General features: G+C 42.7%; 1 protein-coding gene and 1 non-coding gene across 5 annotated transcripts in view; both read right to left on the reverse strand.

Annotated features, from left to right (window-relative positions):
- The window catches only part of PARN (poly(A)-specific ribonuclease), a 168412-nt gene that overhangs the window by 57150 nt on the left and 89650 nt on the right, over window positions 1–21612 (reverse strand). The gene's annotated exons all lie outside the window — the stretch shown is intronic.
- On the reverse strand, window positions 11422–11493 carry TRNAK-UUU (transfer RNA lysine (anticodon UUU)). The gene has a single exon. It is a non-coding gene; the product is annotated as a tRNA-Lys (tRNA).

Genomic DNA, 21612 nt, shown 5'->3' on the forward strand with positions numbered 1-21612 from the left:
AGGGAATTCTGGGAGTGATGGACCTGTCCTGTATCTTGATTGTGGTGGAGGTTACATGATGATGTGCATTTGTTAAGATGAAGACCTGGGCAACAGAACAGTGTATATTTCACTGCATATAAATTACACCTCAATTATTCTGTGGAATTTGAAAGGTTGATTCCAAATTTTAAAGGGAAGACAAATGGCCAATGATAGCCCAAACATTTCTGAAGAAGAATAAGGAAGGGAGACTTGCCTTGATAGCTAAAAAAGCTTATTGTAAACCTGTAGTACTTAAGACAGTGTAGTAATGGGACAGAGATAAACAAACTGACCAGTGGTACAGAAGAACCTAGAAACAGACCTATGCATCTGTGAAACTTTGATTTTTGACAGAGGCAGCATGACACTGTGCAAAAGGAAAAGTTGGAAAAATTGTTTATCCACAGGAAGAAAAAAAGAAATTGGATTCTTACTCACACCAGGCCAAAAAATCAACTCCAGATGGATGAAGCACTTAAATGTCAAAAGCAAACTTTGAAAACTTGAAAAGAAAATAGAAGTGAATATCTTCCGGAGCTTGAAGTAGGAAAGAATTTATGAAGATACAAAAAATGTTAAGCATTAAAAAAAAGATCAATAAGTTTGGCTACATTAATACGAAAACTCTTGGCCACCTGAAGACACTTTAAAGAGAGGGAAGACAATCTACACACTGGGAGAAGATATTTGTGACACATACAACTGATGGAGGATTAGTACCAGAATACATAAAAATGCCTACAAATCAGTAAGAGAACACCTAACAGAAAAATGGGGAAAAGACACGAAAAGCATTCATAGTCGTTTCACAGAAAAGGGAGCATATAACGCCAATAATTATATAAAGAGTTGCTCAACCTCAGGCAAAGGCAAATCAGGAGCACAATAAGGTATCATTTTGTAGATCTGTAGAGGGAAAGGGAGAGGGAGGGTGAAGGGGGGTGGGGGGAGGTGAGGGGAAGGAGAGAGCGGGGGAGAGAGAGAGAGGGAGAGAGAGAGAACCAAAAAAGCAAGAAAATGATCAGCATGACTTTCAGAAGAGTGATTGCCACCCACAGGGGATCAGGGGGATGGGATGGGGAGGAACAACAGGTAAATGTAACTTATTAACAATATTTTAGCTCTTTGGTTGAGTGGTGGTTTCACAGACGTTCATTACATTTTCAACAAATTGTTTAGTTTTGCTGTTGTTTTACACTGTCCAACTCCTAAGGGCCATTTCTGAGACTAAGTTAGAAGGGCTCTGTAAGACGAGGTAAGAGTTACTCCAGTTTCAATGTCTTCAGTGATAAGGAGGTGTCCCTGAATGGTCCGTGTGCTGCAAACAATCACGGCTGCTGAAACGCCAGGCTTCTCAGACCTTCCGAGAGAGGCTGAGGACATTTGTGCAGCCTGGTTATTAAGCGGCTGCAATCACTTTACTGCAGCAACTGCTGGAGGGGGTGGGGTGGGGGGAGCATCAGGAAACTTCAGAAGCAGTCACACACCGTTAGTCCCGCATTTTCTGCAGTGGCTACCCTCAGCCAACTTCAGGTTCTCAGTCAGTTTCTAAGGGAATTACCTATAATGCTTATCAATCCAATGGTTACAAGAAAGAGAAATATTTATTGGTTACTTATTCTGCCAGGTATGGAAAAATCCTGTAAGGATTATCCTGTCTCTGTAGATAAGGACACTGAAGCTCAGAAGAAGTGACTATTTCAAGGTCTCAAAGATGACAAGTGTTGGGATCCAAACCAAAGCTACATTCTTTTCATGACACCATGTGCACTGGAAGCATCCCAGACCGTGTCATTTAGAGTTAACACAGGCAAATGCCTCTGTCTGCAAGAGACTCAGAGTCTGTCCACCTCTCCATACAACAGTTATGAAAAAAGCAGAAGGAATCTCTCCGTGATAACCTGGTATGTTAACCGCCCACCCGAAGTGACGTGTGCTGACAGTGGCCTCTGCCAGCTTTGCAGACACAAACCCTACACCCTACCCACCAACGTGTGCTTTAATGCTCTACGGTGCCCACTTCTGACACCCTTCATGACCTCTCCTGACCCCTCCCTCAGCCGCCAGCCTGGGGCCCTGCACCACTGTGCCCTCATTCTGGGTTTTCACCCCACACCAGGAGGGCACCAAACATCGCTTTGTGTTTGCTTGCTTATTTACATGTGAACATACCAGATTCAGAAGTTTTCTCATATTCCATATAATTTGATCAACTCTGGGTTTTCAACAGCATGACCATTTTCTGACTTTTACCAGAGAGAGAATGGAGGGTTTTATCTCAGATTCCACGGGAGAACTAACTTTACAAAAACACTCAACCCTAATAATGGTCACTAAGAACATTTGCCTGTGTTCAAAAAAACTGATCTTGGGTGTACCTCCCCTCAACCCACACAAAGAACTAGGTGGATACTAAGGTGCACACAGGAATCAGTGGTCTGTCAGAAGCACGTGCAGTACAGCTATTTCCAGGGTGCCCAAGAGGTGAGAGCGGGCGAGCCCGCCCAGGAGACAACAGCCCTATTTTACCCTTGCCAGTCCATCCTCTTCTGTAAAACCCTGCAGAGTCTTCAAGATAAAGTGCAAACCTGCTAGAGGACGTCAGGGCCTTTAGCTTGGTCCAGCCCTCACTTCAACGCTGACTCTTTCCCCACGTTTACCCAGGCGCTCTTGGAGGGAAGGGACCTTAGCTTATTCATCCGTGTAGCGCCTGGGCTCTACCATGGTACTTTGGCAGGAATTTCATCGGACATTGTGGAAGGAGGGAAGAAACACAGCTTTTGTACCTGCTGTCAGCTTGTTTCTACTCAAGAGAAGAAAGCCAGAACCAGGATACATATTCACAACATCTTCAGTGAAAAATTCCATGAGGAAGGGTGGTTCAGCAGATGAAGAGTCCTGGGCTGGAAACAAGAGCTGGCTCTGACTCTGAAGGGCAGGCTCCCCTGGGCAGGAGCAGTCTGTGCACACTGCCACACCTGAGCCTCACAGCAACGCTGGGAAAGAAATGGCAACGGCCCTTGACAGCAGACTCGGCGAGGCCAATGCACCTGCCCCGGGCACATGGTCAGGACCCAGGGCTTGTGATTCCTTGTCCCTTGCTCTTCGTACATTGCATACTTACCCAATAAAGGGTTGCTTGGTTGTTTGTTTGTACAGTACTAAGGCTAGGGAATTCCCTGGCGGTCCAGTGGTTAGGACTCTGCACTTTCACTGCTGAGGGCCTGGGTTTGATCCCTGGTCGGGGAACTAAGATACCACAAGCCTTGCACCACAGCCAAAAAAATAAATAGAAATAAAAAAATAAAGTAGTAAGGCTAAAGAGTGAAAACTAAGGCACATGAAAGAGATCCAAACACTGTAAAGAGCACAGCGGAAATAATGGAGTAAGAGGCAGAAGGGAAATGGGTTCATTCACTTCTGCTTTCCCCAAGCCTCTATCACAGCACCTGACATGCAGGAGACACTCAGGAAATGAAATGCACTAAGGCCAAGGGAGCAAGCTCAGGCCACGATGCTTAGAAAGATGTGAAGGGCAGAGTGTGAGAGCAAGGCCAGCTGAGCGTTCACAGAACCAGGCTCGTACCCCCCGGCACTGGGTGGTTGGTACCGTGCGGGCAGGTGCTGTGAGTCCTGTGACGGATAAGGACCAGAGCAAACTCAACAGGCGCCCGGAGAGGAAGTGGGTCCCATCCTGGTTCCGCCACATACAAGTCACGCCTACGACTCCATGCCCTCTCCACGTCACCCCCTCATTCTGCTCACGGCTCCCACACCTCATTTCACCTCAGAGTCTCTAATTAAGGCCAAGGAAGTGGATGGGAATTCCCTGGCGGTCCAGTGGTTAGGGCTCCACACTCTCACTGCCGAGGGCCCAGGTTCGATCCCTGGTTGGGGAACTAAAATCCCACAAGCCATGTGGTGTAGCAGAAAAAAAAAAAAGCTAAAGATGTGGAGAAGAAAACACTCTCCACAAACTGGACAAAGGCTGACGTGTAGACATGGTGACATTTACTTAAAATCTACACAAAGGGAGGCAACGAAGTCAAATGGGAAAACCACAGGTTCCAAGGCCACAGTGGCCTAGGTTCAAATCCTGCCCCCAATTTTAACTTGCCTGAGGCAAGTCACCTGCCTCCCTGGGCTTCCCTTTCTTTATCCATAAAACAGGCATATCTACCGACCTCAGAAAGCTATTAGGAAGGGCAGAGAGTACATACACAGAGCTCTCAGCACAGGACTTGGCACACGGTAGGGGCCTAAGTAATGAGGCTGTGGCTGTTAGATCACAAAACAAACGGTTCAGACTAAAAGAATGGTGTCTAAGCCACATAAGATATTCTACAGTGAAACAGATTCAGCGAGCTGTATAGCTCATCACACACTGGGGGGCGAGAAGTGAGGGGGGCCTCACAGACCTGAGTCTGCAAAGCTCACGCGATACTGCTATCATTTAGAACTGGGGTCTTTCCCACGCAAAAATGTGGAAAATACAGGAACCGATACGTCAACCATACTGGACAAGTATAAAATCAAAAAGTCTGAACTATAATTTTTAAAAATTGAACTAAGACCAAACTTAGTCAATTAATTTTCACTAACTCTCCTGGCAACACCATAGTCCGCTTCTGAAACGTGCATCTCATTCATTCATTCCACAAACACTGGCTCCAGGTACTGTGCTGGGCACCGGCGCGTGGAGGAAGGGAAGAGATGGTCCCTGCCCGGAATAAGCTTACAATCTAGAGGAGGAGGAAAGGAACAGAAAGGATTGGTAGGGGAGCACTAGGGAGGCAGGAATCGAGGTGAGAAATGATGATTTCAGCATGAGGAAGAGCACGAGGTTGACTGTGGGAAAGAAGCTGCTGCTTAAGCTCTCGCTCCCACGGCCTCTGCCACCTGCCTCCACTTTTACTGAAGGGTGTCACCAAGGAGCACTGCTCGCATTAACCAGCCTGGGTGTTTTTTTTTTTTTTTCTTTTCATGGTTCCCAGCTGAAAAGTCGATTAAGAAGAAATAAAGCTACCATTTATTGAGTACTTACTATATATAAGAGCTGTGCTGACTGCTTTACAAACAAATGTATTTAGTTCTTGCTTGTTCATTTATTCACCCTTCCACCTGTTTGTGAACACAGACGCTAATGTATGAAATTCTCACTTGTTCATTTATTCATCTATCCATTCATTCATGAACAAACACACCATCTTCTATGCATGGGCAACTGGGGCTGAATCAGAGACCTGGTCCTTGTATTCGCCAGGAGGGAAGGACAGGGCACAGAGCCCCACACGTGTGCTGAGGGTTAGAAAAGCGCTCTGGAGTTTCCAGCGGGAGCTAGCTTGTCAAGCCCAGGACACAGGGACCGTTTCCCTATGGAAAAGACATTCAGCCTTTCCTGAGACCGAAGGCTGGGAGAGCAGACAGTGTCAAAGACACTGGGGGTAGGGAAGCGTGTTCCAGGCAGAAGGAACACCGAGTGACCTATCTGAGTGAGGAGACACAGTCTTGACTGAGGAACTGAAACACGACCTTAACAGTGGAGACTAAAGAGGGAGCGGGGAGGACCTGAGGTGAAGCCGGAATGATGGACACGCCCCCAGGGCTCCGGCTAAGTGCACAGGGAGCCACCGTGGGGTTTTAGTCACCAGGAGGGTGCGAGTGTGATCTGATGTGTGTTCCTACAAGATCACTGCAACTGAAGGGGAAAACAGGAATGGGAATGGAGAAGGCGTGGAGTAAGAAAAGAAGTCCTAGTGGAACTCTGAGGAACAGCAAACATTTAATCACCTTACAGACGGGGAGGAGCAGGCAGGGGAGCCTGGGACGCTGTGGGCCCAAGAGGAGGGGACTAACTTAGAAAGTCTCGGGCTGTGGAGCCCAGGAAGGAAGGGTGGGTCAATGTACTGAGCAACCACGCAAGAGGAGACAGGGGCTCCGGGGCTTTATGGCACGGAGGTCACCGGGGACCTTGGCTAAATGAGAGGGCACGATGGCTAGGGTGATGAATCCAGACCACTGGAATTTGTAAAAGGAAAGAAGTCACGGGGAGCAAAGGGAACTGGGTTCTAGGAGTCCTTTTGAAAAGATGGATTAGATTCAGCAGGTTTTCTCACTGTTGGAAGAAGCAGCAGGTGGGCCTGAGGATAAGGGACATCGAAAGGCCTGGAGAGGAAACGGGGCCCAGAGCACACGTGGGGACCCCACTTCCGAGAGAAGGGAGGAGCAGGTGCAGAGCTCGATGAATCTGGGGTAGGAAGCCCCACCCGGAAGTTGGCTGTTTTTGGGTAAAGGGAGTGGGTCTTCCCGAGAGCCCCAGAGCTGAGGCCGGGAGGACAGGAAGGGCAGAAAAGGCTGTGGAGTTGTGACTTACGAGGACCCAGCTGGAGACAGCGGCCTTCTAGGCAAAGTTACCAATCCACCCGTGCTCTTTTTCTCCTCAAAGCAACCCCACAAGGTGGGCAGGACCTCTTGTTTTTACAGACACGGGAACAGAGGCTGAGAGAGGTTGAGTAACCTGCAGAGGGCCAAGATAATGGACTGGCAGAGCTGGATTTGAATCCTCACCTCCCTGACTTTGATGCCAGGCTTCCGACGACACTTTTAACCTGCCCCTCAAAGCTGTCAACACAGCTGCTGCTCTAAACCCAAGCCAGACAAAAAAAGGTTTTCATAAATGCTGACACAGCTCCTTAAAAGATGGGGTAGTGATGTTCAGGAGGTAAGAATGATCTTATGATGGAGTCAAACAGGAGCAGATGGAGTTCCAAAAAGTTTAGAATTGAGAGTCACTTTAAGAAAAAGACAGAGAATACCTTTTTTTGTTTTTTAAATAAAGACGAAAACACACAACTTACAATAGGGAGCTGGGAAGCAATTCCATACTTAATGGTATTGACGAACTTGACAGACAGCTGAAAGACCTAAGGCAATTTGCAACATTCTTCACACTTCATGGGAAAAAATTAAGATTGATGTCTCAACTACACAGGAATAATTTAAAGTAAAATCAAAGATCTCCTCCTAGAATGTGTGAAATGGCAGATCCTAAATGTCAGGAACACTGAATAAATTATACTCTAGGGAAGACTAAACAGTACATGTTTTAGTTATACTATTTTATGACAGTATCTTTAAGGTCTACATATACCACAAAGGAGTACAAATAAATAATAATCATGGTTTACAGACAGGCTGCCATGCACCAGATGCTGTATTAGCTCTAATCCTAATATATTACCGTTATGTTCTATGATATCCTAATATATTAATCCTAACATACACTCTTTCATCTCTAATCGTACCTCTACAAAACAACCCTATTTTGAGTATGACAAAACAGAGACCCAGATGGGTTAAGCCCCTTGCCTGACATCACAGTGCTGGACAGTGGAAAGTGGCCAGATTTAACCCACTGCTGATACAACCTCCCCCTACACGGGTACCTTTCGCGCTCTAAAGGCATACAGTGTCCAGTAGGTTTTAAGTTGCAACAGTGTCACCAAACAAGACCTATCTTTTCTAGGCAACCCACTCTGATGTTTCCTATTCTGTTTCTTTTCTCTCTTCTTTTTTATTCTGGCGTCAACTAGCACTGATTTTCTGACCCACTGATGGGCCATGACTCGAAGTTTGAAACAAGCCACAGCTCACTGACACCCACCATTCAAAGTGGCATTTCTGTGCCACAATGCGCTTTGTGTTCTAAAAGGTTAGTCAACAAAAGAACTTTTAGGACACAACCTATTCACCAACCAGAGCCAGTGTGTAAACTGAACTGCTGGCTCGAGGTAGTGGCCGGGTCTGCAGTCAGAGTTAAGAAGGGTTCACTGGTTCTCGTGAGCGATGTTTCAGATGCCAGACACGAATATACACCAAATATAAATGTCCCCACACACACCAACACCACACTTTTGGACTGTTAACCTTGGCAGTTTGAGCTGTTTATGAAGCATTAAATCTGCCACAATATTAGTGCTATTGTGATAACACATAAATGCACCAACTTTTCTCCACGTCCCAAGACCATGTTTACAGAAAGCCTCACAGAGCAGCATATTTTCAGACTTAAAGGTTTCAATAGGTGAAAAGCTTAAAGTCTGTTTGTGTATAAGCCAACCAGATACGGGAGATGCTGTACTGCAATATTTACACTTTCATTAAATGTCTCTCTGTGGATGTTTTGATGTGGTTTTCATTTGATAAAAGAATTTACTTACAGCTCATGACTAGGCTTATTCATTAACCAAGTGAAACCCAGGAGGGAAGGAGGGGGCCTGGGGAGAGAATGAGAATGACAGGCCTTTATCAGCCAGGCAGGGCTGAGCTATCTTACCTGCAGGGTGAGTCATTACCCCTGGGAAGGAGGGTATCAGTCCCCAGAAGCAAACTGGCCTCTCGCAACCTAGTAAGGAGTCACAGAAATTCCATATAAACTGTCCATATAGACAACTCCGTCTATGGTTCTCGTTAACCCTTCTCTGCCACGCTACCAATCTAGAACCTCTCAGGGTTCTCAGGATGGCACCAAGATGCTACCTATGAAAAGAGCCCTCTTCCTAGTCCTGCCTTGTTCTCTTCCCCGCTCCCCACCCCTGCAATCCATCTAGAGATGCAGAACCTCCTGAAATCTGCATCAAACGTGACTCGCCTCTTCAGCGTCTCCAGGACACCCCGCATGTGATCTGTTACCACCAAAAAGGTGAGGAAAAAAATGCCAACACAACCTCCTTTAACACTCAGGCCAGCCTCCTTGGTGCCTGCATGGAGCCTCACTGGCACTGTGTCCAGCCTCTATGGAGAGAGAATCGATTCATAACAAAAGCAATGAAATCTGCTCTTCAGACCACAGGTTGCCTTGGGACAATGCAAAGTATTTGTTATAACCGGCAATGTCTGACTTCAGAAACGTATACAGAAAGAATCACAAGCTTCTCCAATGAGGAAATAAAGAATGACGAAGCTAGCCTTATTTTCCACATCAGTTTTACTCTTTGCCTTTGCTGACACTATGTGCCCAGCAGCTAATTTATTTCACTGGTGGGTTCTGTCTGTAGACCACACAGTAAAACCCTACAGATCACCAAACAGGCCAAAGGGGCAGCACAAAACTGAGTAAGAATTACTTTGGTTTTTAAAGTCCCACCCCATCTTGGCTTTTAACACATTCATTCTACACTTGTATTATTTTTCTCCTTTTAAGTCACCAAACCATTTCCCTATGGGCTTTAGGAGTTTAAGAAGACTAATCCACCTCTTTATTTTCTTCATCCTTAAGTCTGTCTCCCTGTTATGGGAGGTGGTCGCTGCCATCATCAGTGGTCAGACCTACAGGCAGCATTCGGGTCTGACACAAGCATGTTAAGCTGCCAAAAGCAGCTGAAGTAGCTCAGTGTCAAGCACATACATACACAGGAGACTGCGGGATGGAAAGACAGGAGAGAGAGGGACGAATAGAGGGATGGGGAGAGGAAGGGGGAGGGGAGAGCATGCCTGCCCGAGAGGCGGCCAGAGAGTGAGCTTCTCCCATTCGGTGAGGAAGTGCTTTTAGAAGATGGCAACTCCCCAAATTCAGAGAAGTAACAAGTTTTTCACCACTCCTGAACATTTAAAGAACCTGTGAAATATTGTGCCAGCAGGAGAATAAGGCAGATTTTCTTTTTTAATTGATACTGGCATTGGTCAACTTTCCTGTCTGAAGTTGTTAAGATCTCTACATTGTTCTGAACAGTCATTTTGTTTTCTACATCCTAAGGAGAAGTAAATGTAGATCTTTTTGTGTGTTTTGGACATCCAATGGAAAATCGACTGGTTAGAAAACAAGAGTCAAGTGTTACATTTTAAAACACTTACATGAAAAAAGAAACTGAATACAGTGGCAAGTGTTGTTATACTGCTACACTTTAAAGCAGTGGTCCCCAACATTTCTGGCACCAGGGGCTGGTTTCGTGGAAGACAATTTTTCCACGGACGGGGGCGGGGTGGGGGGTATGGTTCAGGCAGTGATGCGAGCGATGGGGAGCCATGGGGAGCCATGGGGAGCGGCAGATGAAGCTTGGCTCACTTGCCCACCGCTCACCTCCTGCTGTGCCACCCGGTTCCTAACAGGCCAAGGACCGGGGACCTGGGGTGTATTTTATAACATTACATCTTAAAATTCCCAAAGGCTCAAGAGCTTCCGACAACATCAAAATGCTTAACACAAATTAGGAAACTGAAAAATAACTTTTGAAGGTCATGTATCGGTAGAGCAGAACACAGAATGCTTTCTGATTGATAACGGAGCGTTCAGGGATTTTAAAGTACTCTCTACTTTTATTTTTCCCTAGAAAAATATTATCACCCTTTAAATGATAACTCTGCAGTCCCACATCTAATGCCTCTAACATAAGTAAAGTCTCATTTTAAAGCATGTAAACTTAAGTTTAATGAATGAATTTACTTATCCTGCCTTTGCATAGCATTATGCTATGATTTCAATGAAGAAAAAATATGAGTATCTGACAGCAACTTGCATGGGACAGAGCTGCAAAGCTCTACAAACCACGTTTCTGCAGGGCACTCACAGACAGACTGGTCCCGCACCAGGTTAGGGCAGCAGTTAGAGGCCTTCACCAACAGGAAATGCACAAGCCACGCTTCCTTCTAAGGCTACAACTGGATCCTTCTGTCAAAACCAAATCAGCAGCACGGAGGTGCATGGCTATATACAACACACTCAGTGCAACAGTCCACGGGTCTGACTCACAAATGAAACAATTTTGACTAATGTAAAAAAAGAACATGTTTTCGGTAACCAATCCCCCTCAGGACTTGATTTGGGAGGCAAACTGTCCAGCTTCTACCTTCAAATGATAGACAAATGAGAACAGAGGAGAGCGCGAATGTTAAGATATACGCAGAGGTGTGAAAAATAAAGGAGAAAGTCGGCTTGCAGAGCCAAGTTTATCTCCTACTCCACCCTGAGTAGTCAGCCAAGAGCTGATAGAGGGCTTTTTCCTAAAGTAGGTAGAAAAAAATCCCCACCAGCTGGGGGTTGCCAGGCAACCTGCCACATTTTACTAAAGCAGGAGCAGTGAGAATCCCCAGAGGGCAGCTGGAATGCCGCGAAACGCCTTCTCCCAAGATCCAGGCGCACACTTGCCCCACAAGCCCACCCTGGGGCTGACACACACATGGGGAACAGCTATCTGAGTGCAGCCTGAAAGTCACGGACGTGGTGCAAAATTCACTCCAATCTCGGCCCGCTCTTCTCCAGCTCAGGCCAGAGCGCAGCCGGGATTCACTGCTGTCGCCAAAAAAAGCACAGGCAGACCCTGTAACTTGGTTCTCTGCAAGTCTGGACTAAATGCCGTTGGGTTTTTTTTTGGCTGTACCGTGTGGCTTGCAGGATCTTACTTCCCTGACCAGGGATTGAACCCAGGCCACGGCAGTAAAAGTGCCGAGTCCTATCCACTGGACTGCCAGGGAACTCCCTGTTGAGATTATTTAAATTAAAAATAAAAAATTTCTTTTTGAGCAATTCATGATTTAAAAGATTTTAATACAACTGTAGGAGCAGAAAGGCCCGATGGAATGAGTGTACACTCTGGGGCTGGAAAGTCCTACCACTGGGCTCCCACTTCACCTCTCTGGGCAACTGTTGCCTTGTCCTTGAGCTGAGGTGCTGTCCACAGGTCATTTCAGGGAAAGCACCTAGCACGGTGGAGTTGCAACAGCATGTGTGCAACAGTGTGTCTGTGTGGAGAAGACAGGCAGGGAGGCTAAAGGTGAAAACCACGTTTAGTCAAAGTTACCCTTGAAAATTCCCTTTGGAGGTGTCATGCCAGCATCCAATGTGGCTGTTTTTCCCTCCAGTGTCAGAGCACTCCGCTGATTCTCCTCTTGCACACCAGGCTTGCATGTGAGGACCAGGTTACTGAAGACACACGTGGGTGAGCACACTTAAATTTCTAATCGGCAGGGGTCACCCGACAGGCGGAACTTGAGAATGGATATTCTCGTGGGAAAAGCAGGATCCCTAGCTCCCATTTCATCACCGACTCACTCACTTTCACTGAGTGGACTGACAAGCAAAACCAGTCTCACTACTGAGAAAATAATTTCCCCAATGAGTACATTTGAATTCATGCAAGTTTAAAAATTTTATGATGCTTCTCTAGTTGCAACCGAGTGAATACATAACCCAGGCCTTTGTGCCCATCCTCTGAGCGCACAGACCCCAGCTAGTCCTTCTAGATAGGAACATGTTCCAGTCACTTTATGTCACCACTGATATTTCTCCCAGAGAGAGTATCTAACACAGCTATTTCTCGCTGCTTCGCAGCAGCCTGGGGCTTGCGATGATTACATGCCACTGAATAACTGTGGCTTGACATCCCAGAGCATGGATTTTACTGGAGAGCAGGGAGGAAAAGTTAAATAATTAATCTAGTCATTTAAAACATTTTAATATTAAAATAAAATGGATGTATTATAGAGTGGAATTTTTCAAATTTGCAAGGATGGTTTAAATAAAACACGAGACTGCAGAGAAATGCCAACTCGCGCTCCCTGATGCGCTCCCCTCCTCTCTCCCTACTGCACAGCACCCCCAGGTGCCCTTGAGCATCCTGTCTGCTCCCCTTTGGTGTTAGGGGTACTTTGTGGAGTTTAAGAATAGCCTCCTCCCACAGAGGCCCTTTGTAATAAATATTAACTGAATGAACGACCCATTCTTTCTGGTGTAGTGAGAGCACCAAAAGGGGAAAGAAACCCCTGACTCCTCTTCTTGGCATCCAGGTGGTAAATGTCATGTTCACGAGTGGTTTACACAAGACAACTCATACTCTCAATGCACACACGAAACTCACGGACCTGTTAGTTCTTCGTGAATAGGAGCAATCCTGGAAAGAGCTGACCGGTGTGAGAAAAGGGTAATGCAGTTATCTATTTTCTCCTGCGAAGGTGACAGAAATGGATGTATCACGTATGAGCAAGGAAAGACGAGGGCAGCCTCAGCTGAGAGGGTGTGCTCCCACAGTTCAAATCAATCTGTCTGAAAGGGGTGATAATACCCCTCTTTCTCTGCATACCTGTGGTCATAATGGGAAGGTGGGAATCCTGTCCTGTAAGCTCACAGCCTGATCCTCATTCACCTGACAAGTATTTCTCGGCCAAAGTGAAGTGGTCACCTTGCATCCATCAGCTCATCTACCAAATGATCTGGACCAGGGACTGGGTGAGCTTTGAGCAGCAGAGGCCACCTGCCCCTAGAGCTGCAGTTACCACCTCCTGAGACTACATCCCATATGGTACCCTAGTAGGCTCTGCTACCATCACTGTCTAGAGAAAACGGCAATCTGTTGAACGACTTGCCCGAAGTCCTGCAACTAGTATAAGGAGAGGAGCTGGCATTCAGACCCGAGGAATCTTGGTCACCCTACCAACCAGGAAGAATGATGTCAAGGAAGCGACCAGGCACTCGCCACCTGGTCTGCTAGCTGTTCTCCGAAGCAGGGAACACAGGCGATGGTGTTGGTCCCTTCCATGTGCCATCTTCAGCAGACAGGTCCACTGACTGTCAGTGGGTGTTCTGTCTGAATGAGAGGGGCGCACCCTTTGACCTAGTATTCCTCTTTTAGGAAACCAGTCTATGAAAACAATCTGAAATGAGGACTAATTTTTAATGCACAAAGATGTTTAAAGATAAAAAACATATATATATATATAAAACCACAAGCATAAACCTCCAAAATGTTCAACAGTAGGGGGAACAGCTAAACAATTGCACTATTCAAATTCTTCAAAAATTACACTTTTCAGGGGGATAAGAACCAAGCAATAAATAATCAATAAATTCTCTCACTAGTTATTTGGACAAAAGTAACCTGAATGCCTACCTCACAGGCTACATCACTGATTCATTCAACAAGTATTTGCTGATTACCTACTACGTGTCAGGTACTATTTTAGGCACTGAAAATACATTGAGAATAAAAATCTTCGCCCTCCTGTAGGGTGGTTATATGGGTGTGCTCACTTTGAGGTAATTCATTGAGTGGTATACTAACGACGCGTCCACTTTTCTATATGTATGTTAAACCTACATTTAAAAGTTTAAAAAAGCCTGGTATCATGGAGTTTATATTCCAGTGGTAGAGTGCAGACACTAAACAAAAAAGTAAAATACATTGTGTATATATAGTGCTATGGAGAAAGAGAAAAGCTGGGAGTGCCGAGATGGGAGTTGCAATTTTAAATAAAGGTCAGGGAAAGCCTTACTGATAGGATTGCCAAATAAAAATAGAGGACACCAAGTTAAAGTTGAATTTTCAGATAAGCAACAAATCATTTTTTAGTATAAGTACATTCCATACAATATTTGGGCCATGCTTAGTTTAGGCAAAATCTGGCAACCCTACTTACTGATAAGATGGCATTTGAGCAAACCTCATTCCTAATGGATTTAATACTTAATGCTTCTAAGTAGGACACCAAAGGCAAAAACTATAAAAGAATAAATTGATAGTTGTTACTATGATAATATGTAAAGCTTTGGGGTAGCAAAATAGACTATACTAAGACGTATACAACAAACTGGGACAAATATTTGCAAAATACATAACCCAGCATTAGTCTCCCTAAGCTGCAATTTCTTCTGTAAAATGACGGGGGAAGATGGTACCTGCATTTCATAAAATCGTTATGAAGATTTCAGAGCAGTGTCTAGTAGCTAATAACTAATGGCTTACTAAATGTTAGAAATGAATAATCATAATAAAAGTGTACTCACAAATCAATAAGAAAAGCACACAACACACAAAATGAGACGAACCAATTAAACTTCTCAAAATAATTCTAGTGTGCACTTTGCAGAACATAAACTAAAATCTGAATGGCATCCTTGCACAAGTATTACCCATAGGATACTTGTTAATACAAAGGGGGAGAGCTACAATGGAGATTTCTGAGGCCACCATTTAACAAAATTATCAAACAAAACATCAGTAATAATGGAACAAATAGACAGTGTGTGTCCCTCAGTGTGACGTGCTAAGAGGACATCGCCTACGTAGCCCTCCTGTCAGACACGTGTAATCCCAGGAGACAGACAAACCCGAATGGAAGGACACCACAAAACAACACCTGGTCTGAACTCTTCAGAAAGTGTTAATGTTATAAAAAACAAAAACAGGCTGGGGAACTGTTCTAGATTAAAGAGCTATGATGACTCTACTAACTTCGAAGATGAAGGAAGGGGACCAGGAGCCAAAGAATGGGGGTGGCCTCAAGAAGGTGGAGAAAAAGCAAAAAAAACGGATTCCCCCCTCCAGCCTCCAGAAGGAACACAGCTTTGCTGACACCTTGATCTTAGCCAAGTGAAACCAATTTGGGACTTTTGCCCTCCAACTGTAAGACACTCCAACTAAACTGTAAGATAATCAGTTTGTGTTGTTTTAAGCTACCAAGTTTTTGGTAATTTGTCACAGCAGCAGTGGAAAACTAATACCAGTGTTTGTTTTTGTTTTTTTACAACCTGTAGAAGTTAAATTGTAGAAAATTGAGAGAAATACAACCGCTTCCTGTCCCTAGTTATGCAAATGATTTCTGTTCACAGGACTGTAAAAATACATTGTCTAGTGTGTTAAATTCTCATTTGAATTGCTTTTAACATCTTATTAGTTTTTTCATTAATTAATGAGTTGAATAAAATCTTTGACACTTGTTTAAAAAAAGAGAATTATGATGACTAAATGCAATACATGATTTTGACTTGATCTTGGATCAAAAAATAAAATAAAAAACTGTAAGAGACAGTGTTGAGACATTTGGAGAAATTTTATTATGGCCTAAACATTAGATCGTATCAATATCATAAATTTACTTCAATAAAAAAATAATAATACATATATACATACTTGTATATGTATATATTATGGATGCATGTGTGTGTGTATATGTACAGAGCGAGGGGGAGATAAAGCAAATGTAACAAATGCTGCCGTCTTACCTATAGTGTTATAGGTTTAAAAGTTTTCAAAGTAAAAAGAGAAAATACCAAAAATAAAATGAAAAGAACGGCTGATAAGAACAGTTTTAAAAAGATAAATACCTAACACTGTACGGATTATAAACTGATATAACCTTTATACAGGGCAACCTGACAATATATGAGAAATTCTTATTTTTAAACTTCTTTTTTTAAACCAATTCTCTGGCTCTATCATGTTATAGACAGAGGCCAAGTGAAATTCCAGAGATTTTATAATTTTGCATTTGCAGTTCCTCCTTTCACACAAAATTCTTCTGCCCAAAGAGGTTTAAGAGTGTTGTTAAAATTAAACAATGCATTAAAAATGAAAACTCACCTAAAAATTCTATAATAAGAATATTATTGAGTAAATTATGGTATACCAACTTGATGGTTTATTTAACTAATGGAACCCGTTAAAATTTTTTCATAGAGTTTGTAGGGGAGCAAAATTTGCCACCCCAAAATGTGTCTATTTAGCATGAGGATTATTTTAAGCTGATTATTTTTAAGAAACAGAACCCTTAGGAAGTCTTTGTTTTTAACCCCTTCTCTTCCTTTAACTGCCTAAAAGAATTTGGATAAAGGGCCTGATCTAGGAAGAGCACTACCGCCAGAGATGTCTGCAAAGATATGGGCAAAGTGAGGTTGGGGGAACTCAGCAGGGCCTGGAGACCCCAGTCCTGTCTGTGTCCCATTGTCTCTGCAGGGCCCAGCAAAATGTTTGCTTACCAAACATTTATTTTCCCATCTCTATGTGAACTGCCTTCCTCCTCCTTTGAAGTCTCAAACCCCTACCCCTTTCTCCTCCTCTCAGAAGGCATATAAGCCTCAACTGCCTAACTTATCCTAGGGTCTCAGGTTTCTTACAGAGCCTCTAGAATGTACGCAATTAAGTTTGTTTTCTCCTGCTAATCTGTCTCGTGTCAATTTAATTCTTAGACCAGCTGGAAGAACCCAGAAAGGGTAGAGGGAAACTGTTTCCTTCCCCAACAAGCTTAAATAACTTGAGAAAATTTCTCAACAACTATTATTAAAAATAGAAAAAATTAAAGCATGTACAATTATACCCACATAAAATAAAGAGGCAAAATACTAAAAAAAAAAAAACCAACAGAATGTTATGATGATTATTTCTAGGTGATTTTAACTCATTTGTGTGTATGTTTCCCTCCAATTTTCTGTAATGAACATGTATTCATTTCATTTTTTAAAATACTTTTTAAAAATAAAAGACAAAAAATTTGGCATTCTTAGACTTGCAACAGAGTGGAATATTTTTGTTACTGTAGTTACCCGATTAGACATCTGAAAGCTGAGTGCAGGGAACACAGGCTCATAGTCCCACAGTGCTGTGTCCTCTAATAATTAAAAGAGAGCCCTGTTCAAAAAGAAAACTTTTTAACTGACCGTGGGATAGCAAAGTTTTTGATAATTACAGAGGAAGGTTATGAGCTATGAATATGTTTACACATACTATTATTTTTTAACATCTTTATTGAAGTATAATTGCTTTACAATGGTGTGTTAGTTTCTCCTTTATAACAAAGTGAATCAGCTATACATATACATATATCCCCATATCTCCTCCCTCTTGCGTCTCCCTCCCACTCTCCCTATCCCACCCCTCTAGGTGGTCACAAAGCACCGAGCTGATCTCCTTGTGCTGACGCATACTATTATTAATACGCTGAAAATGTTATACTCAAAAGGCTTGATTCGATGCCAGCAAAGACCAAATAAATTTTCTTTGAGACAGAGCAGTCTCAATATTTTATTTGATTAATTTGGTGTTTGGCTATAGCTCAACCTCAAAAATCCTAATCTAGGCTGAACCAAAATTCCACAATTCATTTCATTTTTAACTATAGGCTTAAGAGAACAGAGTTATCACACACTAAACGAAAATCTCAATATCATTTCTGAATGTAGGCAAGTCAACATCTTAAGCTGACAACTTTCAACGTTCGATAGAATTTAAAAATTATTCTTGAAAGTAAAGCGTTCTGAGAATAATAAAATTATTCCGAGAATCCAGAAGGTAAAATTTTTAAAAGGCAAAATTTCCAAAGAATAAGCTAAATTATAAATAAATAAAATTATTCTGAAATAATTAAGTAAAATTATTCTGAGAAATAAAATAATCCACTTAGAAGACTTAACCTACCTGCAATGACCTCTCAAGACAGCCATCTCCATTGAGAAAGGAACCTCTCCTACAAGGCTACAATCTGCCAAAGAGCTGTAAACAACGTATCGATCTGCTTATTTGACCTTACTGATCAGCCCCTGATGTGGCTTCCAGACAAGGTGCCCACTGCATGGATGGGCACTCCAACTTCTAGCCTGCATCTTAGAATACTCATTCAGCTGGCCCTGCTCCCTCACAGAAAGCACAAACAGTGCACTTAAGAGTTACTGAATTGAGCGTGGAGAGAAGGGGAAGAGCGAGCTTAATTCAATAAATATGACTTTCTGCATGATTGTTTAGTAATTTTTTCTTTGGCTATAAGTAAACAGATTATTTTAAAATGTTGTCACAAATGACAAAACAGTGTAATTACCAATACATTTTTTAAAAATTTTATTGAAGTATAGTTGATTTACAATGCTTTGTTAATTTCTGCTGTACAGCAAAGTGATTCAGTTATACACAGATATACATTCTCTTTCACATTCTTTTCCATTATGGTTTATCACAGGATACTGAATATAGTTCCCTGTGCTATACAGTAGGACCTTGTTGTTTATTCATCCAATATATTAACAGTTTGCAACTGCTAATTCCAAACTCCCAGTCCTTCCTTCCCACCACCCCCCCGGCACCCTGGCCCCGGCAACCAAGTCTGTTCTCTATGTCTGTTTCTGTTTCGTAGATATGTTCATTTGTGTCGCATTTTAGATTCCATATATAAGTGATATCATGATATTTGTCTTCCTCTTTCTGACTTACTTCGCTTAGCATAATAATCTCTAGATCCATCCATGTTACTGTAAATGGTGTTATTTCATTCTTTTTTATGGCTAATGTTCCACTGTATATATGTACCACATCTTTATTTATTCACCTATTAATGGCCATTTAGGTTGTTTCCATGTCTTGGTCACTGTAAATAGTACTGCTATGAACACAGGAGTGCATGTATCTTTTCGGATTATAGTTTTGTTTGGGTATATGCCCAGGAGTGGGGTTGGTGGACCATATGGCAACTCTATTTTTAGTTTTTTGAGGAACCTCCATACTGTTTTCCATTCCAATATGTTTTCTTATGAAGAGATATTTGGGGGATCAAAATTTTAAACACTATACCCCATCCATCACTTAAGAGAGCTATCAAATGTATAACAAATAATAAAGATAAACTTATATCATCATCATCATTATTGTTTAAAACCCACAAATATGAAGCTCAAATACTCGGTCAAATATCACCAACATCTAAGAGTATGTGAAAAGCATTTTTATATGTAATATTAACACAAGTGTGAGGGCAAAATGTATTAAATCACAGAGATTTTTATAGCTGGAGGGGAAAAAAAAGCCTACAGAAGCAACTGTTTCAGGTAGAATCCTGCTGCATAGGAATAAGTGCATTTCCCAACCCTTGGGGGAGGGTGTAAATATTTTTCTATTCTTGAAGGAATAAACATTTTGGCATCGTATTTCTTTAGTAAAGAAGGAGGAATATGGTTAAATGTCCTTGTTACTTCTAGTCCCTAAGAAATGGGTTTCACAGCTCACCAGAGTTGAGATATACAACTTATCATGCTAACATATTCCTAACAGTTTTCTTTCAGAGAAGAGTTTAAATCCTCACCCAGAGTCGACAGACAAACAAAAACACCCCAACAAAACAATGACAAAAACAAATGGTGGAAACATTCCTCTTCAGAACAGATTCCCAGACACCCAGCAATTAAATTTAACCTGCTCAGCATTGCTGCAGGCTTTTCAAGCATCTCTGCAGCTGAAGACTCTACCCACAAGGGAGAACACACTGCAGAGGGTTGAAAGAATGTGTTCATTTGTGAGGAAAAGGAAAAGGTCAGGGCCATTTCCAAAGTATGGGGTAATGAATTTCACCAAACAAATTTCAACAAAGGCTGCAGGAAAACCAAGTGAAACAACATATCCTCCTAAAGCTGTAAACTGCCATCCAGGGTAGCTTTTTAAATCAATACATATGCAATAGCCAACTTAACCAGTACTGCGTTTTTCTAACATTTTCACAAATTCTTGAAAAAAATGAAGGCTGGGAAAATGATCTACTTAGAGATAATTAAGTGCCTGTATAGAACCACAAATTATGTAGGTTTTATAAAAATTCACTTTTTTAAAGCACAAAAAGAAAGATTAATCTGTATGATATGAAGATGATCAAGGCCTTAAAGAGAAAGGAAACAGCTGCTTAATCAAAATGACAAATAAGGAAACCCAAACCTTGAGCTGGACTTAGTTTCTTAATTTGTCATTCTGCTTTTCCAAAGACCATACCAGGTCACTGAGTTTTAAACCCAGGTCTTCACTGACAACCACAGAAGCACACAGCAGCAGACTATCTAGCTACCACCATCCTGGCACATGGTGTTTTGACTTGCTATGCAGACAATGCTTATCTTCTAGCCAAGCTTGCTCTTCTGCTGTGCTAAACCAGGAAGAAGAAGAGACAGAAGAAATCTATACAGAGAGCAGAAAATGTAGAAAAGAACTGAACCACAGAGGGGGGAAAAAAAATTCACCAATGTCAAAAGTTCTGAATGCCACCCAATCACGGGTTGCTCAATAAAGGTAGTTTCTGGAGGGAATTCCCTGGCAGTCCAGTGGTTAGGACTCTGCACTTCCACTGCAGGGGGGCCAGGTTCAACCCCTGGTTGGGGAACTGAGATCCCGCAAGCCACTCGGTATGGCCAAGGGGAAAAAAAAAAAAATGGCAGTTTTTGGATCATTTTCCCTTCTTATGAGTCCCAAGAACACACAAAAATCAGATGACAAGTTCTTAACTCTTCTATTATCTCCAATCTATACAAGTATTTCCTGTCAATTGTACATTAGTCTTCCCTTATTTAAAAAAATAAAACAAAATTAAAAATTCACTGCTAGCTCAAAACCTAAAAGCACACAGCTTGCTTATCTCCATGAGTTGACACAGGATGATAAGTCCAAGGTTCCATTATCTGTTAAAGGTCAAGGATGAAACAGCTTGGCCTGTTCTAGGGACACAGCCTACACCCCACACCCCTAATGCCCTGATCAGAAGTGAATGCCGTTGTTCACAAAGGAGAGGGAAAGAGAGTCCAGACACATTAACAGAAATCCACTCCAACTGCTGAGAAAACCCCAAGCCACATCCTATTTGATGGCTCATTAAAAAAGGAAAAAATTACTTGGGAAGTGCTCAAGCAGCAGACGAATTCCAACACTAGTCAGAGAGGGAAGCTAATAATACATCACACATAATGTAAGTTTGAATCACCATGCTGAAATCATGAGAAAACTATGAGACGACATATCTTTGGCTCTCTTCTGCCTCCTGAATTATTAGGCTTAACAGATTCAAGTTGAGATCCATGTACTT

This window comes from Lagenorhynchus albirostris, chromosome 15 (genome assembly GCF_949774975.1).
Source record: "Lagenorhynchus albirostris chromosome 15, mLagAlb1.1, whole genome shotgun sequence".
In the NCBI taxonomy this organism is placed as follows: domain Eukaryota; kingdom Metazoa; phylum Chordata; class Mammalia; order Artiodactyla; family Delphinidae; genus Lagenorhynchus; species Lagenorhynchus albirostris.